Source organism: Lepisma saccharinum, chromosome 10 (assembly GCF_977018435.1).
Source record: "Lepisma saccharinum chromosome 10, izLepSacc3.1, whole genome shotgun sequence".
In the NCBI taxonomy this organism is placed as follows: domain Eukaryota; kingdom Metazoa; phylum Arthropoda; class Insecta; order Zygentoma; family Lepismatidae; genus Lepisma; species Lepisma saccharinum.
The window spans coordinates 24,435,704-24,462,600 of NC_139238.1; the positions used below are offsets into that span (position 1 = coordinate 24,435,704).

The 26,897-nt window shown below is 38.9% G+C and overlaps 1 protein-coding gene across 1 annotated transcript in view; it reads right to left on the minus strand.

The window, feature by feature from the left end:
* Positions 1 to 19,590, minus strand: part of ZnT77C (Zinc transporter 77C) — a 326,998-nt gene extending 307,408 nt beyond the window's left edge. Inside the window, exon 1 of the mRNA XM_083129657.1 lies at positions 19,257 to 19,590. The gene's annotated coding sequence lies outside the window, so the exon portion shown is untranslated. The remainder of the gene's footprint in view (positions 1 to 19,256) is intronic.
* Between the last annotated feature and the right edge of the window lie 7,307 nt (positions 19,591 to 26,897).

A 26,897-nucleotide genomic window follows, 5' to 3' on the forward strand; every position in this document is an offset into this window, starting at 1 on the left:
TAATGAAAAGATTGAAACAATGAACATACATATAGTTCCTCTGCAGTGTCCTCTACTCAGAATTAACCCTTCCACACAGTTGCCATCATGTTCGATGCATTTGTGCCAGCGTTTAATCCAGCCCTCAAAACCAGTTCGGAAAAATTCCACAGAAGACTCCCTGCCCCACTGTTCAAAGCTGTTTTAACCCCGGTATCCCAAACTCTCAATCATTGCATGTACTGACCCACAGGACATGTGCACTGCATCAGAAATTTCCTGGATGGTGATGCGTCTATCCTCCCGAATGAGCTCATCATCCCTGTGGCTGTTCTCGTCGGTCGTTGATGGCCTGACACTTCTTGTCATGTCCACACTTCCGGTTTCTCCCACTTTGAACTTAACTACTTAAGTCTAAGCTAAGTCTGTGCTTCGTGGCATGAGATTCGATGATCTACAGGAGGTTAAAACTGTGTGGAAGGGTAACTCTGAGTAGAGGACACTACAGGCAAACTATATGTATGTTCATTGTTTCAATCTTTCCATTATTAAACAAATTATACTTCAACAGGCAAAACCTTTTGATACCCCCTCGCATAAACACACATACATACACATCTGTGTGGGTGTATTTTGTATGTACTCCTACCTCCCTGGAGGAGGAGTGTTTAGCACAGGCGCCACGGGTTCAATTCCCGTGGCCATGGATGTTCTTTGTGAGTGTCCCTTCGTCAATTTCATCATATCATCACTCACCTCCATCGTCGTGATTAGCCAAGAGTGGCAGAAAAGCGACGCTAAATAACAAAATTCAAACAAACGAAAAGGCTACGTATGTATATTGTGTGAGGAGGAAAATAAATACTCACACGCATGCACGCAGAAAACACACATAGGCTACATAGAGAGAGAGTTGAATTTCGTTGAGCAAAAACCGGTGTAGTTCGCTTCAAAAGCTGCTGATTGTTTGAGAATAAGAATTCTAGAGGAATTCAATACACATTCCGAATCAAATTAACTCCATTCAAACTGCTGATCCGATATCAGTTCCCCAGAGACTTGCACAACGCACCTTCATTGACGGAAACCTTGGTATTACGACGCACGCGTGACTCGTGGAATATTAGCTTTGCGAAATGTTACATAAGACAATACCCTTGCAACCGTCTACGTGCAATTGGAAGAAAAAATGCAATAACCTGCATTCCACGTGGCGGACATTCAATGTTCTGAATACATTTTCATAACGTACCTGTCATATAATCTGACCGAAGTCAAAGATCGTCATTTTAACACCCGGATAATCATTTCGCAGCTACACGTTACACGTCGTATAACCAGACATGAACTGACAAAGGGAAAGGAAAAAGAGCATGGTTCGAGCTGTGACTGTAACATAGACTGTCTTCACTTATTCTCTCAGGGAGAGACATAAAACTCCGTTCTTAGCTGGAACTATTTAACCACGGAATTGAAATTACGGGTTGGGGTGGTATTTTTAGCAATAATGACATTACAGCTTGGCCAAGACAAGAAAAACCCTAGAAAACCAGAGAACTAAAGTGGACTGTCATTTGTTTTCTCTCCTTTGCCATTCGCATGTGTCCATGTTGCCATTCTTAAAGCTTCCTTGCTTTGCTTCGAAGTTTATTTGTATAGTAATTGCATTTGAGATTGTACTGTAGAAATAACAGAATGAGTTTTAGAGGCCAATGCATGAAAATGCTAGAATTCTCGATAAGATTTATTTGGATTTTTCTTAATTCAGTGGAAAATTAGCATTTTTGTACAAAAATGAAATTTGGGACGTTGTTGTAAAACTCAACAACGTTAAATATTACGTCTGTACTTTCGCTGGGTACAGTATATCCATTTCATGATGACACAGATACTTGGCACTGAATGAAGGTGACAACGATGAGTTGAAGAATTGCACATCTTGGCAACGCAGGGGCAGGATTACATGGTAAATAGGTAATTGCATTGCCCACGCTACCTCTCCTAACTAAGGGTTGAAAATGAAGGCAGATTGACCCTGTGGCGGAGTGGTTAGCATATTGCGCTACGACGCCATGGGTTCCGGGTTCAAATCCCGGTCTGAGGATGGGTGTTTGTGAGTATCCATTCATCAATGCCATCATATCATCAGTTCTTCCCAGTTTCGCAAAGGCAAAAAGTGGCAGAAAAGCGAAGTAAAATAAACTAAACCAATCAATCAATTATCCATCCGATCCTCCATAAACGAATTGAATCTATCCGTTGATTTATTTATTTGGTTCATTATACTTCGCGTTTCTGGAACTTTTGTATAATCGCGAAGATGAAGAAGATTGATGATGAGATGGATTAAAGGAAATTCACCCACATATTGTGTCGCCCCTTTCAACACATGCCTTTTAAGCACTAAACTATTCAGTCTATGTTATAAAAATGTTGTTAAGAATTAGTGTTGAATCTTTTCAATAAATATTGTTAGATTTCTTGCCATAAAAATGTTATTGTTGATGTTACAATAGGCAATGAATTGTTTAACTTAAATCAGGAAAAAAATGCTGAAACTATGGAAACATAAAACAACTATGTAGTAACCATGGTAACTTGTAAACAAAATTATGATATAAAAGAGCTAGACTTTTGTGAGTCTGCGGGACATTCTCCTGGTTGCCGAAAGGCTGATGGTTCAGGGGACGTTGGGTAATATCTTGCTTCAATCTTCGGATTGGCTGGTGTGCTTGTACTCCATTTGGCAGATATTACACAAACCCAACTCTGAATAAGGCTTTCTCCTGCATCATCAAAAAGACCAGGGTTATAAACTTCGGTACAACTAATAGGTTTAGGCCTACAAGTTGTATCGGGTGAATTGTCTGTTTGAAAAGTGTTTGTATATCATCGGAAGTTAAAATAAATCTTCGAGTAAAAGATCTTAATGATCTTTCATTTCAAACGTACATAGGTGATAATTAAAAATAAATCCTGCACCACAGACCTCGCAAGGGCTTGGTCCTACTAACCCTTAGAAGCCTTTGAGAAGTCCGATAAAAGGGTTGTAACCGACTAACATAAAGCCCTAAAGGCAGAAGGTGCGTGTCAATATATGGACGACACAAAACAAGCTCCATAGAGAAGGCGACTGAGAGTCCAAACACAATAGCCTCTCTATAGTCTGCAATATGAAGGGGCTTCTAAAAGGGTTGGTTACCCATTGATCTATCCATGTTCACATAAGCAAGTAAAAACTATCTCATGTGAGTCGGCATCAATAAATAAAACCATCGCTCTCGTAATACTTAATAATATGGAAATTAAACTCGACCAAATTGGTATAGGTTCGAGGCAGGGTTGTTAACGGTCCAGGAATCTTAAATAAATTCAATTCCGGTCCACGAGAGAAAATCAGCAACCGTAAATGGGTTCTGGACGGTAAATAACCTTTTTATCTGCAAAGTAATTCAATTCGGTCCAGGGACCTTTTTTCAACGAAACAATACGCAGCTTGGACCGAATTAAAATTGTGCGAGAAAAAAGATTCCGATCTTGTTTCGGAACCCAATAGAACCCATTACAATTTCATGGGTTCCTGGTTCGATGTGCCCAGATGTAATACTACAAAGATTTACAGTCTTAAGTAGTGTTCATTTGTGACGTCACGTTTTAAGGTTTCTTCAATGATAATAAAATAGCGGCATTCCATTCAAATCGCTCACGAAATACCAATATGTTATACTCTGCAAATATAAATCTTTCACCTCCCTGTGCGATCATGTCGCGCACGTTTCAACCGACCGCTTATTTCCTGAAAGCATGTTGTGAATACTTTAAAGCACGCGTTTCTAATTAAATGTCTGCGGTCTTGTCCTTGCTGAGTTAGCAGACACATGAACGGGCACGGAATCATCATATTTTTATCCGTTCCTGGACGGCAGTGTTGCAAACTGAGCAGAATTTCCCTTTCCTTCGTCCAAAATTTCCCTTTCTTTAAAAAATTCCCTTTCCCGCATAATTTTTCCCTTCATCTCATAAGGATTTAAACACGTCAGAAAACTTCATGATAAATAATATTATTATTAGCATTGACTCACGGAAAACATTAACACTAGGATAAACGAATGAATCAAAAGCAGGAAGGGAACAACAAAAGAATATGTAAGATTAACGATTTCAAATTGTACACCTTTTACGAAAATTATGTGAATTACGAAAAATTGATAATCGGTTAACGTTAAGCTAACATGAACTGTGTTCATGAAAATGCATTGATTGTTCCAAGACAGAAGTTAAAACTTCCCTACACGTTCAGCATTTTCATTAAATATCCCTTTTTCCCTCCACGTAAAATTTTACCAGAATTTCCCTACGTGGAGGGAAATTTACAGGATGTGGCAACACTGCTGGACGGCATGAAATATGAATTTCATTCGCATGCTACACTCAATCGCTTCCGCTAACAATACAATTTCCGCATTGTTCATTCCATCTGGTCCTTCCTAATCCGCCAGGTCGTCATCTTTAATGTTGATGTTGCCCTTGAAAGAATATTTGGGGCCCATGTTTTCCGGACCACCCGAAGTAATTATTTCCTCATCAATAGACCGCATGTGAAGAGTAGTTGTGCGGAAAATCGTCAGTGTACTGTACGGTGCGATTTCCTGGGGGGACTGGAAAATTCCCCCCCACCAAAAAATTTCAGAGAGGAGAGTTTTTGTTAAAACAACAAAGATAAGCAATAAGCTTCAAATTCAAATATACTTTTCTAGTTTTCTTAGGATATCAGTGAAAAAACACACAAAAAAAATGAACGATCATGTCTGCCTATATATCTCTCTCAAGAGACCATTACCAGACCTATACCCTGTTTCAGTTGTCTCTGGAGCAAGGCCGCGCATAGCAACAGAGAAGTGAGGGAAATCGAGTGGGCAGAACGAAGCAGTACATGCTGCTGAGAAGGCTGGTAACAGCAGTCGCTTTCTCTCCTCCACGCAATCCCGTTCCCTCTCACGTATTCATTGGTGGAGTCGTCTCGCGTCACTACTTGCGCAGACTTGATTTTGTTCGCCTGCTCCAGAGATAGCTGGGACAGAGTGTATGCCAACAACAATGTAGTCACAATAAAAGTAAAACAAGAATGCAAACAAATTCTTATACAATAATGAAACTATTTAAATTATTTTGTGAGTCATTGATATTTTATTAACCAGTTGATAAACTAATTAGTTTGGTACTGTATAAGTATCTGATTATGTACATAAAAGTCACAAACTAATTCCTTTGTATATTGTATATATTCAATAACTGAGTCCATGTCGCTTGCGCCGAGGGTTCTTATCGGTTCATTTCCGCCGCGACATATGTCAAGACCTTCCTTGGTGGGTTTTCCCACAATCTGGAGTGTCATTATCGCCGCGCGCACGTGTGTCTATGACGTTGCCCAACTGGAGCTGTGTTTATCTTCGATTGAAAAGGAAGGTGATTGGTAAATGAACGTAAGATGAAAGTATGTATGAGGGATCTACTTTGGGAAATTAGTATTTATGTAAAACTGAGACTTGTAAGAGACGACAAGATGGCTGAGAATATGAAAATATCAATACATCGAAATGGACAAATGTGTTGAGTGTGTTCTTTCGAAGTACAGAAGCTCAGGCGATCTTTAGGATGCCTTCGAGCATTTGAATACCTACAAGAATTCAAATAACGTTTGTACTGTTCTTGTGCAAGTGTATCGAAATATTGTGTTTATATATACGTAGCTATTACTCATATAATGTTTGCAAAAAATAACACTGTATTTACAATGTTTTTTGACGATTAACGATAAATGATTAATAGTTAATAGGCTGATGCTGATTTATGTATTTTGTGTTGTGGAATAAAATTGATACAAGCAATCCTGTGTAACGTCTTTTGAAATACAGTAGAGCGTCGATTATCCGAACGTCGGTCAACCGAACGACCGCTTAACCGAACTGTGTACTCGCTCACTTTCAGATATCTGTAATGAAAAAAGTACGTGAGTTAGCTGCTCGTAAGCGTGTAGGCTTGCTTAGACAGACCAAAATAAAGGATTTTTTTTAAACGTTAATTTTGTGTACTGTGTGTATTGTTCATGCAAAATGCGTATGTAATATGTACATATTTTTGTTTAATAAACTGTACCACATACTATATATTCCTACTAAAGTTGCCTTTGTACGTTACTTTGTAATACATACTTAAAGAGATGCCTGTTTTTATGAATAAATTTACTGTACAGTACTCCTTTTTGGCAAATAAACATGTACAGTTCGATTATCCGAACAAACCAGTTTTCCGAACACCCATGTCCCCCAATTACTTCGGATAATCGACGCTCTACTGTAAGTAAAGAAAAGTCATAGTTGACTCTGGATAGGTTTAACATTTCAGTGTAAACACAGCTGTGCAACGTCATAAACATACGTTTGATTTTATGTTATAAGTCCACTTTATGCACCATGTGGCCATAAACACACGTGCGCGCGGCGGTGATGACACTCTGGATTGTGGGAAAACCAGCCGAGGAAGGTCTTGATATATGTCACGGCGGAAATGAACCGATAAGAAGCCTCGGCGCAAACGACACGACACCTCAATAACGTACTATCGGTCTGTGGGTGTGTGTGTGAAAATTAAGATCTTCCTCCCCACAAGCCTTCAATGATTTCGTATCCTTGAGTGCTGGTAGGAGTTTGATGTGCAGAATGGATCGTAATTGTAGACAAAATATTACTGTTGCAAAACCATTTATTGAGTATAAATATTGGACGGAGTGAATATTTGGATGATGTTTTTTCTAATTTGAGCTTAATTTCAATAACGAAGAATTGTAGCTTATGCTTTGCAATTCCCCAGTACTTATAAACCATAGTTTCCTGGCTGCTGTTCGTTACAGTTTCTGATTGATGCGTCTCTAATGGTCTATGCTCGTAAACCAAGCCAATAAACATTTTATTGTCCTCTATTGTCATCCAAGCAACGCACGAAGAATATAAAAAAGAGCACGGCACTTCGGGAGAATTCGGATGAAAAACCAATGATTCGGTTCCATTCAGTGGTCGGTTAAACAAGGCCATAGTGTCTTGTTGCCAGTGTGACCGCCCCACATTATACGTAGCCAAGGCCCTTACCAAAACTAGTGTCTGTGAGGACTAATATCTCCGTACCCAGCTTAAAAGTACAGGGTGTAAAGGGACAATCGGCATATACAGGGTGTCCCAAACAAAAGTGGTGGTAACGTTTGGGTATACTTTTGTTTGGGACACCCCGTATAAGGATAAAATAAAGGACAACATACGGGATTATGCCGGCTGTGGTTCCAGACGTCAGAGCCTCGTTAGCCTGCAGAAATGCGGTTTACCTGGGTGTACTTCGTGTACATGAGATTCACATTTGGCTGCTCACGTTTACACCTCATATATTTGTGCATTTATTATATATTAAAATATATAAATTATTCTGGAAATTTCTCATTTAGGCTATTTGAGTGGACACCTGAATAGGTCATACCAACAATATACAGGGTGTCTACACCGAAATGCCCTATTTCTTGAGGCAGTTTAAAAATAGTAAATCTTTCTCGTTTCAGGTCTGACTTGTCCGTTGTGTGCAGAAGGTCTTAAAGTTGCTGCCTACATTTTTTCAACGTGTGGCGCGCATTGGTGTTGGTGTAGTTGTCCATCGAAACCAAAATGGCGTCAGTGCAGGGGAAGGCACAAACTGTGCTTTGGTACGCGGAGTTTAAATCCATTGTGATGGTGCAAAGGCAGTTTCGTTGTGTTTACAAGAAAGCAGCACCAGACGCCAAGAGGATAAAATCATGGCACAGACAGTTTCTGGACACTGGCAGCATTCTGAAGCGGATGGAGGGTTTCGGCGTGTCTCCGAATAAGAAGTTGAGAATGTTCGCCAAGCGTTCCAGCGAAGTCCACGCAAATCAATTCGTCACGCTTCACGGGAACTTAGATGCCACGTGCAACTGTTCATAAGGTCCTCAGAAAGCGGTTGCATCTGTATGCATAAAAGGTGCAGACTCTGCAGGCTATGAAGCCTGATGACAAGCAACGACGATATGACTTTGCATGTGACAATCGACCGGAATCCTGCCTTCTTGTCAAGTGTAATGTTTTCTGATGAGGCCACGTTCCATGTCTCTGGTACTGTGAATAAGCATAACGTTAGAATTTGGGGGTCAGAGAATCCACACAGTGTCAGGGAAATGGTGCGAGATAACCCGAAAGTGAACGTTTGGTGTGGCCTCATCTGCGACAAGATCATTTGACCGTTCTTCTCTGCTGAGGAGACTGTCACAGGAACGACGTACCTAGACATGCTGGAGTTGTTTTGTTTTCCCCAGGTTGAAGACCTGCAACCAAACCTTTGGTTTCAGCAAGGTGGTGCTCCACCTCACTGGTCGCTGGATGTTCGGAAAACTCTGAATGAAACATTTCCAGGACGGTGGATTGGACGAGATGAACCCGTGCATTGGCCTCCACGTTCTCCGGACATCACACCATTAGATTATTTTCTCTGGGGTTACGTGAAGGACAGGGTGTTCGCCACTGCAGTGCGGGACCTTGAAGATCTCCGTAATCGGATTGTGGAAGTGATTGCTATCATCCCTCCGGACATGCTGCAGCGGACCTGGATGGAAGTTGAATATAGACTAGACATTCTTCGTGTCACCGCAGGGGCTCACGTGGGAGTGTTTTGATTTGTTGCTGCAATTTTTTTAAAAAAACTTAACTTGACACACAACTTATTTTTGTGAAAAAAATTAATTAATTTCATTTCATTTTGTATGTGGAGCAAATTGAAAATAGGGTATTTCGGTGTAGACACCCTATATTTGATTTGAAAAAATGTGTTGTTAAATTCAGTTAAATCAACTTACTAATGTAGTAAATTACCAATCGATTATTTATTTATTTATTTATTTCACCTATAACAGAGCTTTCGCTCCAATTACAATAGGCTAACACACACACACACACACACACACACACACACACACACACACATATATATATATATATATATATATATTAAACAATTAAATATTGTAATTCCAACAATACAAAACAAAAGAAGAAGATGGAGAGCAAAACTACAATAATCGTTTCATAAAGAACAAGATACATATCTATATACAGAATGAGACATTTATAACTATACACATGTAAATACTAATATATAAACAAATATACACACATATAGGCATAATTATATTTACAAACATACCCATGTACACAGAAAACATCTATAATTATTTATTATTTATTCATGATATTCTTCGAAGGACATATAACAAATGTTCTTTCTTATTATTTGTACAGTATACAAGGCACGTCCAGAAAGTAAGTTCCGTTTGGTAATAAAATTAAATTGTGTACAGATACAGAAAAGTTATTTATTGCACAAAATTCTACAACTCTTAAACTACTTTTCCACATAACTGCCGAAATTTTGCAGGCATTTGTCATAGCGTGGCACAAGTTTTTGTATACCTTCTTCATAGAAATTTGCCGCCTGTGTCTTCAACCAGTTGGAAACAGTTTCTTTCAGCTCGTCGTCATTGCGAGACACTTCGCGCAATACAGAATAAGCGCCGAGGATTGCTGTCAAAAGGTATTGTTTTCCTTGGCAGTCAACACTTCAACAGTGACGACGAGCTGAAAGAAACTGTTTCCAACTGGTTGAAGACACAGGCGGCAAATTTCTATGAAGAAGGTATACAAAAACTTGTGCCACGCTATGACAAATGCCTGCAAAATTTCGGCAGTTATGTGGAAAAGTAGTTTAAGAGTTGTAGAATTTTGTGCAATAAATAACTTTTCTGTATCTGTACACAATTTAATTTTATTACCAAACGGAACTTACTTTCTGGACGTGCCTTGTATATTACATTACCATTCATTTTATCTCTTGCATTTTGTATCTTGCTCTGTATAGAAAAAATAAAAAGGGGGCGTATAAATTGAGCGAAACTGACGTCATGGTTTATTTTTAACCACAGAACACTACTGTACGTAAAATTTACGCGTGGTGTGCCCTCAATTCCCTTCCCTACCTCCCACCTCTCACCCACACACCCCTCTACCTAGCAGTGCCTCAAGCAGTTTGTCAGACATAAGGCAACACTGTGTTAAGGAGGGTGCAAGCGCTGATCGTCTTGATTTGGTTTGTTATGTTGTGCACTGTACGTCAATTTTACGTAGCTCTATTAAAACGAGAAAAATCTTTCATGTAATTTTAACATTTGGATAGTTAGATTTTGAAAAGAAATGTTTAGAATCATGCATTATTTTCTTGTAAGACATTATAATTTCATTCGTTCCTTATTTACATCGTTATGAATATTATTACTGTGCGTTTTTCAATGTTTGAACTTTTCGCCTTCATTCTTAATGTACGTACGGGCTTGTCAATCAAGACAATCTCTTAAAATATTCTATGCTTAATATAACCATTTTTATACATTTTAAAATGAAGAATAAAACTCCAATATAAGGAAAATAAACAAAATAATGTTCACAAAGAATCGTCATTTCGTTTTCATGATGTAGAGGTTGTGTTGAAAATCGATTCCTTCATGTACGTAAAATTTACGTAGCCCTAGTTACACTGTAATATTGGAACACGGTAGTGTTCTAGGGTTAAAGGTACGCCAAACGGCGAAAGAAGCAGTAGGCAAATTGTCCACCACCATTTTCATTCGCTCTGAATTACACAATGTGATGGCAATGAATTCAAATAATGACGTCAGTAAGTAGAGAACATTGCCTGCTTCGAACCACCATAGTTTCATTCCTTAAAACAATACAGGATGTAGAATAAAAAAGTAATGAAAACAGTGGTGGACAATTTGCCTACCATTATCTTTGTCGTTGACTGTACCAGGACAATAAGCGCATTCCGTCCAATGTATGCGGGTGGAGGAGAGCTTACTTCGGGGGTTCCCCCTTTCTTTCTTTTCATTTATCATTATCCTATTTCAGTGGGCAGGAGGATATGTATGATACAAATATTTCACGGTAGGTTAGTGTCCACTTTCGCCCACCCGGTGGCTACGCCCCTGCAGCAGAGTTCGCCATGAAATAATGAGGCACATGTTGCTTGTCGTAAGCAGTGATGTGCCGTAGACTATAAGTTTACGTCTACATGCGTTGTCTACACGTAATATACGCGTAGATTACATTTGGTTGTAGTTTACATAGACTACGTAAACAATCTAAAGTGCATTAAAATTAATTGTCAAAGGTTTCATGAAGGGAAAGTGACATTTGCAACTATATTGGTTCCTAACGAAATGAAGGAATTCTACTTACAACAAAATTTATCTTCTCTTCTATGATCAACTATGAAAGAAGATAAATAGTATGCAGAAAAGACAACAGATGGCAGTCGTTAAGCAAGAGTGGTCTTTTCCCCATAAAACACTAGAATATTTCCTATATTAGGTTTCTATTTAGGTGTGAAATTGTTCGAATTTGGAAGAAAGAGTAGGAAAAGTTCCCTTCACACATCAGCAACTGATACGCAGTATAATTTTGTTTTACTTCCACGGCGCCCTTTGCTAAGTTATCACCTTTCGCCATGTTGTTTACATAGATTACGTAATCTACGTGTATAAAATAGTCTATGAAATTGAAAAAAAAAAACCTTTTTATAGTTGCATTACGTAACCAGAAATTATGTTAGTCTTTGGTGCTTTCTGAATGAATCGGAACTTTCGAACACGAATCTTCATTTCGGCTCTCAAAATATCAATATTTCAAAACATAACTGATAATTTACTTTGTTCCCGTTTGAATTCACTTAAAATGTTGCCGATAGATGGCATCCCGATAAGAGAATATATCTAATTCGTAAAGTAGCTTAACAATATGCCCACCTCTGGAAAGTTTGTAATACTATATGTGCTAATATTCAGATAATTATGAAAATTTTAGAAATCTGTTACATAGAATTTATAATTGTTCATATAGTATTTGCATATTACAACTACTCTTACCATAACAATCTTTTGTTTGATTTAATATACGTAGTTGTTTTTTTGTATATATTCCGATTCAGTTGTAAGGTCCTTGTAGATCTTTTTCTCAGTATAATAGCAGAATATAATATTGGTCTTAAATGATACGTGATTAGAGATACAGTCGATTCTTGGTATTCGTTGTTTGCCAGGGACATAACTGATCGCACGAAACTCAATCACCTTTTTGGTGAAGCAACGCTCATCGTGTTCTTGTGGGAGTCTAATGCATTCGTTCTTAGGTTGGGCATGTCAGGTTTAGGGTTCTTGGAATTAACACACTATAATTTTTGTGACATCAAAAGTCGAAGGGCGGGGCTTGTCCTAAAAGGTGATTGAGTTTCGTGCGGTAAGTGTCACTCATTGCCAGCGGGGTTTTGCTTCATTTCAAAGGTCAAGCCGTTCTCAAAAAGCCACAAAGATAACATGACGTCACGAGCACGGGAAAAGGCGCAAGTCGCAGAGATATGTTATTATATTCTTTGTTTCTTATTTGTAATTATAAAAAGAGAAGACATACATAGTGAACTTCTGCAAGGAATGAACGGATTAGCAAGAGTCTACTGTATTTTACAGTATCTATAGATTGATGTTTTCGTGGCTTTTATATGTAAGATAATCGTAGCAAGGTAAAACTTTTGCAATGTTAGTAATTCGGGTGAAGCTCACTAGCGCACTAAAATGTGCAAGTGTGCGCTCGTGGTATATGAAAGGTGCCACGAGCGCACAACATCCAATGCTGCGTTGTCACATCTATGATTGTGTAATGGCTAGGTTAGGTTAGCTTCGACTATGTCTCTGGTGTCTCCCTCCTTCTGTAGCGATACATTGCCTGTCTTATTGATAGTGAGGTTATTTAAATGGAATAGGGTGTTATGAATATAGGCATTCACGTAATATATGATACAAATATGTCAACTTATTAGGACCCAGCCCTTGAAAAGCAAAAACTGTTGACACAACTTGGCAACATCGCCATGGATTTTGTGCGCTCGTGGTATACATTTTTAACCACGAGCGCACGCAGCGTTTTGTTTGTGCGCTTCCGGCCTACGGACAGTAATTCATATTTTGGCGTTGTCAAAGGAACCAGTGGGTTCATGTGTTTTATATGTATCATATGACAGCTGTTGCTTGACAACAGGAATGCCTCTCTGTGAAAAACTAATAAAGCATTATCATTATGACTGATTTATGAGGTGTGGAGATAACATATTCTACTTTTATTTCTTGATAAACTGTCTTCACATATCACCTAATGAAGTGTTCCAATGTAACTTCATGCTGTGTGAGGGAGGTGAAATAGACACAGGGAAAGGAAGAATTAGGTCAACACTTTTGGAATGCTTTATTTTTTTATTAAGTAATCTTAAAGGCATACTGTTTGTGTAGTAATTAACATTAACTCAAAAATTGTTGTTTTCCTTACAGGTAAGCTTGAAAACACTTGTTGGCAAGACGTCAATCTACTGGAATCAAATATTTCGAAACTTGCTCTGTTGTTTAATTTTACATTGCACAGAGGTAGTAACTATCAAAAGAAAAATTGATTTCAAACTGAAGTACAGTAAAATCTCGTTAATCCGGACCCCGATAAGCCGGACTTCGCCTAATCCTGACAGGAAAAAGAAAAAAAAAAAGAATGCAAGGTCTTAAATGTGCCTAGAAGTAACAACAGAACTTCCCAAAGAAAAGGCAGTCAACCACTGATGAAATTCTGTTTCCCGCAGACTTTGTACTGTACTGTATAGTGTATTTAGGTCTATGCCCTTTAAATACACCATAATAAACGTGTTTTGTTGCTATAAACGGAGTTTTAATGCACTTTTTACTGTCCTTTTAGGTTATTTCAGTTAATACAGACTTTCGTTATACCGGTCAACTTATCCCCCATTAGTCCGGATTAACGAGGTTTTACTGTATATATTTTATGCTTCAAGATCATCGTATCATGCCAAATTTGGAAACCAAATTACGTTCGTCGAAAATGTATTTATTATAACAGGGAGCTTGCTTTGTTCTCCATAAAACAGTTTATTTACAAAAGATGAAGGTATCATTACACAATAATTAACGAAATTTAATCGGCAAATATTCAAGTAATTTGCTTGATTAATCACGTACAGTCAAACATCTACATAATAAGTTTGTTAAATTATGAAAAATTAACAAAATAATTCTCGCTTTTAGATTGTACTAGAAAATCCAATTTGGTTCTGTGAGGGCTTCATAAGAATGGAAAAGATTGAGTTTTTAATTAACCGGGCATTTAAGTTCTTGAAAAAGAAATTTTACTTTCTAAAAGAAAAAGCTAAGTCAATTTGTAGAAAGAAATAATACGCGTGCCTTCAAAAAATGGAAAGTACTTATATTCATTCTCAGAAATTGTGTGCCTACCAGGTATTGGCTTAAGGCTGTGGCAAAAAAAAACTTATTGCAGTTAAACTGACATTGTTTTCACTTTAGAAATTGGAATGTAAGTGGTATTTGGAAGACTCTTGGTAGAACAGCAGCAGCCTGAACCTCGACCTTTAATAAAGGAAAATTGAATTGAATTGAATTGAACCTCTTCACAGAGCTGTTACTACGATTCCCCGAAAATGTATGGCATTTTAAATACTGAAAACTGTGAGTTGTTCTCTGGTTGTAATGGATAGAGGAACAAAAATTAAGTTGAGAATCATTACTAACAGTTGAAATTAACTTCAAAGATAAAACTAGCAGTTGAAATCAACGGCTTATTAAACTTTTTGTTTAACTAACTAACTAACTCTCTAGCCTTCTTAAACCCGAAAGTTCATGGCTGCAGCAACACAGGCCTTCCATCTGTCCCTATCTTGAGCAAGATCTATATACTCTTTTCCATTCCTAACGATTTCCTTTAGGTCCATCTCAACGTTGTCCCTCCATCTTCGTCTTGGCCTTCCTACAGGTCTCTTACCATCAGGTTTCCCAACAAGAATCCTGTCCCATTCGTGCCACATGGCCTGCCCACCTAAGTCTTCTTGATTTAATTATTCTAATAATATCTGGACATGAATACAAATTATGTAGTTCTAAATTATGTAACCTTCTCCACTCACCTGTCTCCTCATCGCTTTTAGGTCCAAATATTTTCCTAATGATCTTATTTCCAAACACTCTCAGCTTTTTTGTTTAATATTGCATATTTGTACATCAATTATTTTTTACAACAAGGGTTATAAAAACGATTCAAGAAATCGTTCATTATAACCTTAATAAATACGATATTTATAATTATTGTGTTTAACTCCACTTTAGGCCCAATATTATTATTATTATTAATCACAGGTAGGCCTAATCAATAGTGGAAAGGAATGTAGATGAGGGTAGACCCAACAGAATATTTAGTAATGCAACACTATAGAAAACGATTTCAAGGCGAAATGCTTTGTCAAAGAATACATGATGCTTTAAATCTATTGTTCGATTGCAAGTATTATTACGTGAGAAACAAATGAAAAAAAGTTTACATTTTGTTATTTATATCTACATACTACAAACCCATTCTCCAACTACGACCATTTCAAAAGCAGTCATGATATCAGGAATAACAACACACACGTCTTATCCACAGCGTATAGAATGCCCTTTGTTTTGTCCGTAAATTCCCTTATCAACAAAACAGGCTTTTCTTTCCTCTATTTTTTTCTGTTCGTACAAACACCGAATGAAAGGTCATAAAATACAACTGGCCTAGAACTGGATTTCCGTTATGACACGAGGTACAGTGTTTCGATCCAGTGCATCCATTTAGACTATCACTGAAAAGTCAGTCTCCAAATATGCATTAAATGCCACAACTATTTAACAAAACGTACTAAAACTTAGACTATATATTTCCTCGTAGAATCTGACAACAATGAAGGATAAAATTTATACAAGCAAGATTTATTACAAATATTTCTTCAATTTCGCTTTAGAACGTATATTGCAGGAACGATGCCATTGGCTCCAATCGCATTTACCCTTCAGTGTGACCCAAACAACAGTGGTCTTCAACCCGCAGCCCGCTGGCTTTATTTCAGCGGCCCTACAAAGCCATTAAGTGAAATAAATTAAATCAATGCGATCCAGTGAACTCATAAACTGTTTAGATGTAGCTGCAAGTGGTTGTTCAAAAAAGTGAAAAGAATGCTGAAGCTGTCTCAGCATTAAGATCTGAATTGGCCACACGATTTGAAGACTTCAGGTCACATGACATGTTCAGGATATTCTCCACCCCTTTCAGTGTAGATGCTGCAGCTAACATGCACATGGAACCTATCGAATTGCATTGTAATACTCAATTAAGGCAGAAATTTAACGATGTGAGGGCGTCACAATCCTCCTGTATAATCATTAGGGAACGAAAATATAGCTGTTTTTATACCGATCATTTGAGATATGTATTTTAGGACATGAAATCAAGTCAAATGAACATACTGTTGCATCTTTTTGCACCTTTGCGTGAGATTAGCCCCTTTTTACCCCCTCTTTGATGCTTCAGCACATTTTCCCTTCCTTTTCTTTTAGGTTTTGTTAAAAAATTGGACAGAAAAATATATAATTTTCACTGCTTGAGCAGCTACATAAAATCCTATGATCTCATTTTGTAGAGCAGAACGAGAGCTGTAAAATTATATAAACTCGTAAAATCATTGTAGCCCAAACAGTTCCAACATAATGCACCTTTCTTTGCACCATTTGAAAACATTTTCAGAACCTTCGTTTCCCTTGGCCCCCGCCATCATTTTGCACCTTAAAATCCATTCACAAATAAACATGTGCTGTTCACTGCATCTCTCTGTTAACAACTTTCTTTTCAAAATGAAAGAAGTGAAATCGAAGTTGAGGAAGAAGACCGACACACACCTTGAAAAAACAATCACAGTTCTCTCATTATATCTAGTATTTGTTGTGTTGAAGTGCCTAATCTGAATTCAGAACTTGTCAGTGTTCTTTGTAATAGCTGATTTACCCTTGCTGACAGTGGCGGAGATTGGGTTCCAAAACTGGGGGGAGGGACAGTTTACTTTCCCTTATAGTAGATAAAGTTTAGCATAGTGCGGGGGCAAGAGTGGCAAAAAGTGAAGGGCAACTGCTCCCCCCCAATCGTTGTAAGTTAATTGTTTATTGATTTGCTTTATTTTATTTAGCTTTTGTGCCACTTCTGGCTAATTTGCGAAGATGGGGATGGGTGATGGCATGATGAATGGGCACTCACAAACATCCATGCCCAGTCCGGGATTCGAACCCGGAACACTTGGCGTCGTAGCGCGATGTGCTAACCATTCCGCCACGGGGGCCGCTATTTTATAAGTAAAGAGTGTGGTAAATGAATGTATCTTTAACAACATAAACCATTGTTTGTGATGCTACCACTGCCTCTGTGAATGTGCCTGGAACAGTGTTGCCAGTCAGTTCCTTGTAGAATGTGGAAATGGTCCGCTATAGGGAAAATATCGAAGCCCTCACGCTGGGGCGTTGCTGGAAACCTGGAATCACCTTTCCCGGGAATCGAACAAAAAACACGAACATTTATGATTTGAACCCGGTACACTGATGTCGTAGCGAGGTGCGCTGACCAATCCGCCACGGGTGAGCGACGATTGGATGACAGCGGTTCTTTAATCGGGGAAGTGCTTCATAGAAATATCGACAGACTCCCGTTTAAAAAAAGGGACTGGATGCACTCAATGCAGGGTTGTTAAAAGAGGTACAGGAATTGTAAATAAATTCAATTCCGGTCTGGGAGAGAAGATCAGCGATCGAAAATGGGTTCTGGATTTTATCTTTAAAATATTTCAAGTCGGTCCTGGAACCTTTTTTCTCGGATCTAGGTCCAAGTTCGGTATCGAAATGAAACAATAAGCAATTTGGACCGAATTTAAGTTGTGCGAGAAACAGGATTCCGGTCCTGTTACAGAACTCAATAGAACCCATTAGAATTCATGAGTTCCTGGACGTGTAACATCTCTGGCTCAGTGCTCTGTCACGCCCAGAAAAAATTGGAAGGGGTGCGTGCCAAAGGGGACAGAATGAAAGAAGGGGTGTACAAAAAAATTCTCATTAGTTCGAAAGTTCAATCCCTAAGAATCCTTATAATTCATATTCCTTTCTGGCAGAAGGAGCTGCGTTGTTTTTCAGTAGCAGAAATTGGAGCAAGTCGACAAGTCTCTAACAACGGAATTTTCTACAGACTGTATGTGACAATAATTATATCAGGTATTTATTCAGAACTTCTCAAGAAGGATGTGAGGGGTCCAGGGTGTAAGATTAAATTTGGAGCCAAAAAAGGTGGGCCTTTGTAAAAAAAAATATAGGGGGTGTTGAGGAAATTTTGGGGGGTGTTATCGGGGTGTGTGGATAAATCATTGGATTCTATTATAGTCTTATGATTTTATTCGTATTGTATTTTCTTGTAATTTAATTTCTTTGTAATGTTTAATTCTTTTAGTTTGATCTGTACAATTTGGGGTTAGATGGTAAACCAGCAACAACTGAATCTCGCCCAGTAATAAATGATTGATATTGGTTTAATTTACTTCGCTTTTCTGCCACTTTTGGCTAATCGTGACGATGAGGAGCGATGAATGATGACACTGATGAGGGGACACTCGCAAAGAACACACAGGTTCAGGCCGGGATTCGGACCCAGAAACCCTGGCGTCGTAGCACGCTCGGCTAACCACTACGCCAAGGATGTCGGCAAAAAAAATCATTATCGAAGGGGCACAGTCGGTCAAGTGCACCTAACGGAATTTTCTACCGACTGTATATGACAATAATGATAATATTATAATATTGATAGTGGAAATATGTGTCTTTAGAACTTGTAGGGGCAGTGGTATTTGGTGGGAGCTGTTGCCCTCTGCCCCCCTTTTAGTATTGCTACTGTTGTCATTCCTTAAAGGGACACGGAGACTGTATGTCTGCCGAAATGGATATTCCGGTGTGAAGGTTTAAAAATGCATCTTTACTGAATTCAATTCCTTTTTAGGTTCCAGGTTCGAATCCTGCCCTGGGCATGGGCGACATGACATCATCACCCATCCTCAACTTCTCGATTAGCCAAAAGTGGAAGAAAAGCGAAGTAAAATAAACCTGTTAAACGTTCATGCTATCGCTTCTTGATAACATGTTTGTTCTTACGAAATAGATAAACAGAGCATTTCATGCAAATAGCAGTATTGTTTAGAAATATATAAAGCATGTGACACAGTACCTGTTCTATATTTCGTCTGCTGAATCCCGGTCGCTGTTACGTTGTCCACGTGTTTAACTCTTGCTGGTCGATCACCCGTATTGTCATTCGAACACTCGTAAACTTTTAAAAACCACGTTATCTTCTTGGCTCGCAGGTACAGAAAAAAATGTCAAAAGCGTGACAAAACACACGAGAATCCTTACCGCTGCTGCGGAATGTGTTTGAAAAACCCACTGACCTTCTTCTACTGCAGGAAGTCGCACACACTACCTCCAAGAACAAGGATTGTTCGCGCACACACACACACACACGTCAAGCACGATCACACCACTTACTTGCGACCTAGGCAACCGCGGCGTGGAGACTGTCCCTCTTTAGTTCTGGAGCACTGGCAGCAGGCGTCCAGCTCAGTGTTGCCAGAACACGAAGGCACGATTTCCCTTTTACAGGTGCTACATTTTCCCTATTTCGCCCAGATTTCCCCTTCACCTGCAAATCACGATCACAAAACTTTTGCAACTATTACTATAATAATGTTTCGGCCTCGCGGGCCGTTCTTACAACAAACCCTTAAAAAAAAAAAAACATATTACAATTGACACAATTACACTTCTTGAAAATCATTGTTGCAGTAGAAAGAATAAAAAACAAAAAAACGATAAAAATAAAACATTCATACTTATAATGTAAACAATGAATGTACTGAAGGTACAGAGTTAAATCTAAAACCACAATTAGATTGATTTTATTGATTTAGTTTATTTTACTTCGCGTTTTGTGCCTCTTGGCTAATTTGCGAAGATGGGATGAGTGATGAAATGATGAAATTGATGAATGGACATTCACAAACTACCAAGCCCGACCGGGATTCGAACCCGGGACCCTTGGCGTCGCAGCGCGATGTGCTAACCACTTTTTTTATTTTTTATTTTTTTTAAGGAAATACCCCCTACACGGAGGTATCCCCCACCATTCACACTTATTTCACTTTTTACATTTTTCAATTCTTACAGTTTCTCAGTTTCTTTTCATCAGGACAAACACAAATACCCATGCCTTACCCGGGACTCGAATCCAGAACCCCTGGCGTTGTAGCGCGCTATGCTAACCACTTCGCCACGGAGGTCGACACCACTCGGCCACAGGGTCGGGCAAAACCACAATTAGAATACAATTATTACAGCTAAAACTAAAACCAATATCTCATTCCCATTCATTACAGAAAATACAAAGCCAGACACTATTGTTTGGACAGTAGTTTGAAAGTAATATTTACTTTTTCCATGAACGATAACGGAAACTCGTTACGTTCTGAATTTAGTGTAACCAGTTATTCTTGAAATTATGTAACATTTTGAAATCCGTTACTTTTTAAAATTAAGATGACCGGACCCCTCTCCGATTTTCTTCATATTTGGCATACTCACTAATTGAGGCCTCCTAATCACGAATCTGAAGTTAAAAGTTGTATGAAACGTCTAGAAATTGCAAAATAAGGCGTTAGTTTTCGGAATGGAAACCGTCGATTTTCGCGATTTTTTTTTGTTTCACAAGGATATTGATTGATTGATTGATTTAGGTTATTTTACTTCGCGTTTTGTGCCTCTTGGCTAATTTGCGAAGATGGCGATGAGTGATGAAATGATGAAATTGATGAATGGACATTCACAAACAACCAAGCCCGACCGGGATTCAAACCCGGGACCCTTGGCGTCGCAGCGCGATCACAAGGATATATATATATGCATGTATATATGTATTTTTTTCCTGATACTACCACGACACCACATTTTGACTATGTTTGCCGAACCTAACCGAAATTAACCTAACCACACGTCAATGGTTCGTGGGGCTAGCGTCAATGGTTCGCAATTATTTCGCAATTTCTAGACGTTTCTGACAAATGTTATCTTGAGATTCGTCATTAGGAAGCCTCAATTAGTAAGTATGTCAAATATGAAGAAAATCGGAGAGGGGCCTGGTCATCTTAATCATACCTTAGTAACTGTTACTTATTGAAATTAGTAACTTGATTGATTGATTTGGTTTATTTTGCTTCGCTTTCCTGAGTTATTTTCAGTTACTTTTTAAAAGGTACGTGTAACTTTCTTAGCACTGTTATTATTATCAGTCTCTGGCGTGATTAGGAGGGGCAAGAGGGGGGCAGTTGCCCTCCCACTTTTTGCAATTTTTCCCCCCTCTCACCATGAGCTCTTAATTCTAAGCCTTGTTTGCGAAGGGAAAATATACTGTTGATAATTTGTACATTTTGCGAAAAATAAGAGTTTCATAAACAAGCCGTGTTATTTTAATAATCGTACAATTTGAACGTTATAAAGATTTTGTTTCCCAAGCCAATTTTAAATTATGTGAGAACCCGATAGAAGAAAGGAAACAATTTCATACTCGTAAAACTTTCACATTTTCATGCGATTCTAATATTTCTCGTGATATTCTTTCCCCCTTAAAAGTCTGCCTGAATTTCCCTGCGCGCCGTGGTAAAATTTCCCTTCGTGTGGAAACACTGGTCCAGCTGATCGGTGCTTTCACGTCGTCTGCTGTTGACGTCACGTTCACGCGGCCTTGAAGTTCGCAAGAGCGCCGGCAGGTGTAGTCGCGGTTGAGCACGGTAGTTGTTTCGAGAGAGGCGCGATTATTCAAGAGGGGTGCCCGCATAGAATTTTCCGAGAGAGAGGGAATGGGGGATTTAAATCGGAAAAAATATGTCGACATCGTGTTTAACTGTTTTAAGGGAGAAAGTTAAGGTTGATGGGTTGATTGATTTGGTTTATTTTACTTCGCATATCATCAACTTTTGGTTAATCGCCAAGATAGGGACGGGTGATGAAACTGAAGGAGCAATCACAAAGAACATCCATGCCCAGGACGTTTCGAACCCGGGACCAGGGTTTTTAAAGGTCCCAGGAACCCATAAATTCTAATAGGTTCTATTGGGTTCTGCTGGAGGACCGGAATCTTTTTCACAATTTAGATTCGGTCCAAGTTACGTATTGTTTCATTGAAAAAAGGTTCCCGGACAGAATTTAAATTGATCCGGAAAAAAGGTTTCTGGATCGAATTGAAATACCACAGACAAGGAAATACTTTATACGTAAAAAATGTTCTTTGCGGCCTAGAACCCATTTACGCTTGCTGATTTTCTCTCCTGGACCAGAATTGAATTTATTTAAAATTCCTGCCCGGGACCTTCTGTACTGCGCTGTGCTAACTACTCCGCCAAGGAGGGCACACTTAGGGACGTATCTAGGTTATTCAGTTTGGGGGGTGAGGGCAAATCTGATATTTATGAAACTATTACCAGACACGAAAGCTAAAGAACGCTATACATATTAACGGACAAAAGCATAGATGTTAGTATGATCTATTTTTGCCAGCTCCAAGTTAATTGATTCTTGTATGTAAAAATTATCACAAAAAATAGGAATTTATCCATTAAAAATAGGAACCCACTACAACTAAAATATCACTAGACCTCCAGGCGAGGGACATTCGCGAATAGGACAAGTATAATTCCAGGTTTTCAAGGCGAACCAGATGTTTTCTCTATTTCAACCTTATGTACTACCACCTCTCACCAAACACACACATACAAACGCAAATATTATTAACAATATAAAGGATATGTGTTATTAAAATGTATCCAAAAAGTCGAATTCAATTCAATTAAACGGTATACCTATACGAGTATATATAAAATATTTAATTTAAGGCGCGGAGTCTGCATTTGCCATTTCACACACAGAGACTCGACGTACTTCTACAAACACAAGTCACAAATGTCAAGGGATATACAAATCTACTTAAAAATTGTTAATTGTATGAGAATTTGAAACTTCAATGTACCTAATCAACTTCAAAATATCTTATCTTGCAATAATATTCCGTCTGTCAGATAGATTGCTCTACAAATGACACTAACAAATAAAACGGACTGAGATAATTCTGTTTATTCTCCACACACAGTTCTTGTCTTTCCTCCATAAACATAAAAGCTAAACTGCGAAAAAATTGTTTCAGGATATTTATAAATATGTATAAATTCAATTGAATTTCGATTAATAAAAGTTTGCAATTCTTCACATCCATGGAGAAAAATTCACGCAGAATTCACATATAATTCCCGGAGACATTAATTCACGCAGAATTCCCGGAATTCAAGGAATTCCCGGTGAGTAGCCACTCTGGATTAGTATGGCTGAGATTGGGGGTGGAGACACAGTGCGGTGAAAATAGAGGGAGGTGCATATGAATGTATAATATGAAAAGGGAATGACGGGACGGATCACCTGTTTGCATGTCCGAGAACGCGCGCTCTGCAGGACAAATGGCTGGAAGGTGTGGGAAAAGAAGATGCACAGAAATTAGTTGTGGAACAGAGTGCAGAAAGTGTGGAAAAGTTGGAGAAAGTGGGAGTGTTTTTGGTGAAAGTGAAGGAAAAGAGAAGCGAGGCGAGGAAGAAGGAAGAAAGACTGGAAGAAGAACGATTGGGGTGAATGAGCTGTTAGGGGAAGGGAAAGAATGTGTACATAGGGGACAAACTACGAGACAGCATAAAAGATAAACTACATGCAATATATATATGTATTGTAGAAGAAAAATCCAAAAGTTATACTGCATACAGCTTATGGCTCGCACATGAAAGAATAAATCTAATCTAATCTAATCTTTTAGAACTCTTCCCACACACGAACAAATACACATTGACCGCACCCGCAGCAACTCGAGACGAGATACTGCAAGAACACAAAACTCTCAAGTTGAAGCAGAAATAAATTTTAAATCTCAGAACATTATCAGCTATAGAACACCATGTATCTCCCGACATAGAAAAATAAATGACCATGACTAAGAAGAGGGGAAGTAAACACAAACGAAGAGGCACGGTATTAAAACCGAGACATTCAAAGCTAGAAAGAAGATACAGAAGATACAAAGAAGAAAATAGATAAAAAAGAGTCACAAATACAAGGGAGAGAGGAAGGAGACGTAGGCAAGTTTCGCTTTCTCCACGGAGGATAATGCGGCATCCTTGAGGGATGATGTTTGTAACTTTCACATACCACTGACGCCCCCTTTAACTATCTCTCTACGGTAACTTCTTTCTTTCTCTCTGCATCTGTTAGTGTTGCCCACGAGACGAGACTTTGGCCTGTCTCGTCTCGTGGAAGTCTCGTGGAAATGCTGTCTCATCTCGAATTTTTAAAAGCCTGTCCCGTCTCGTCCCGTGGACAACACTAGCATCTGTGTGTGTGTTTTGTCAGGGGAGAGGAAACAGATGAATTTGTAGAAGGGATGTCTCTTACCCCCAAACTGAAAGTGCGCCGTTTATTATATAAGCGTACAGAGACATGCAATTATATCACGTATCAAGGATCTGCAGAGAGGGCGTTTGGAGATCAACCCTTTTGAAATAATAATAATAATAACAAAAACATAATATTAGCCGTATTTGGCTGGTAAAGCTATCTCCTTCGCGTGACACACACGGAAAAATATACACATATGTGAACTTTGTCCTGGGCAGGTTCCTTGTTATTGTTACGTACATCATGCCTTGTATACATGACATTCCAAAAGGTAGTTTTCGTCATTTAATTCCCCAGCATACAGTAAAGGTGAACAGATTATCCAAATAATAAAACGGGAGAAAACGCGACGACAAACTGTACACATTTTACGCGTAATATAAAACTGTTTCGTCATAAATACTTATGCTTGAAAACTAACTGAACAAATAAATAGTGTGTAAATAACTTACATAACATAGTGACATGCATGGGCGTAACTTGGGACTTGATTTTGAGGGGGGCAGAATTAAACTTGAGCCTAATTTTTAGGGGGCAGAATCAAACTTGGCCTAATGTTGGGGAGGTAGAATCAAAGTGGGCCTAATTTTGAGGGGGCAGAATAAAACTGGGCTTAATTTTGGAGGGGGGAGGCAGAATCAAACTGGGCCTAATTTTGATGGGGCTGAATCAAACTGGGCCTAATTTTGATGGGGCAGAATCAAACTGAGCCTAATGTTGGGGAGGTAGAATCAAAGTGGGCCTAATTTTGAGGAGGCAGAATAAAACTGGGATTAACGTCGAGGGGAATTAAACTTGGGCCTAATTTTTAGGGTGAAGAATCAAACTGGGCTTAATTTTGAGGTGCAGAATTAAATTTGGGCCTACTTTTTAGGGTGCAGAATCAAACTAGGCATAACTTTGAGGGGGCAGAATCAAACGGGGCTTAATTTTGACGAGAAGAATCAAAATGGGCTTAACTTTGAGGGGGAAGAATCAAACTGGGCCTAATTTTGAGGAGGCAGAATAAAACTGGGTTTAATTTTGAGGGGCAGAATCAAACTGGGCCTAATTTTGATGGGGCAGAATCAAACTGGGTCTAATTTTGATGGAGCAGAATCAAACTCAGCCTAATGTTGGGGAGGTAGAATCAAAGTGGGCCTAATTTTGATGAGGCAGAATAAAACTGGGTTTAATTTTGAGAGGGCAGAATCAAACTAGGCCTAATTTTGCGGGAGCAGAACCAAACTAGGCCTTATTTGGAGGGAGCAGAACCAAACTGGGCTTAATTTTGAGGGGGCAGAATCAAAGTGGATCTAATTTTGATGGGACAGAATCAAATTGAGCTTAATGTTGGGGAGGTAGAATCAAAGTGGGCCTAATTTTGATGAGGCAGAATAAAACTGGGCTTAATTTTGAAGGGCAGAATTAAAATTGGGCCTAATTTGTAGGGTGCAACATCAAACTAGGCCTAATTTTGAGGGGGCAGAATCAAACGGGGGGCTTAATTTTGAGGGGTAGAATCAAACTGGGTTTAATTTTGAGGGGCAGAATGAAACTGGGCCTAATTTTGAGGGGAAGAATCAAACTGGGCCTAATTTTGATGGGGCAGAATCAAACTGAGCCTAATGTTGGGGAGATAGAATCAAAGTGGGCCTAATTTTGAGGGGGCAGAATCAAACTAGGCCTAATTTTGATGGGGGCAGAATCAAACTGGGTCTAATATTGATGGGGCAGATTCAAACTGAGCCTAATGTTGGGGAGGTAGAATGAAACTGATCCTAATTTTGAGAGGGCAGAATCAAACTGGCCTAATTTTGAGGGGGCACAATCAAACTGGGCTTAATTTTGAGGGGCAGAATCAAACTGGCCCAATTTTGAGGGGCCAGAATCAAACTGGGCCTAATTTTGAGGGGCAGAATGAAACTGGCCTAATTTTGAGGGCGTAGAATCAAACTGGCCTAATTTTGAGGGTGCAGAATCAAACTGAGCCTAATTTTGAGGTTGCAGAATAAAACTGGGTTTAATTTTGAGAGGGCAGAATCAAACTGGGCTTAATTTTGAGGAGCAGAATCAAACTGGGATTAATTTTTAGGAGCAGAATGAAACTGAGGCTAATTTTGAGGGTGCAGAATCAAACTGGCCTAATTTTGAGGGGGCAGAATGAAACTGAGCCTAATTTTGAGGGGGCAGAATCAAACTGGCCTAATTTTGAGGGGGCAGAATCAAACTGAGCCTAATTTTGAGGGTGCAGAATCAAACTCAGCCTAATGTTGGGGAGGTAGAATCAAAGTGGGCCTAATTTTGAGGAGGCAGAATAAAACTGGGTTTAATTTTGAGAGGGCAGAATTAA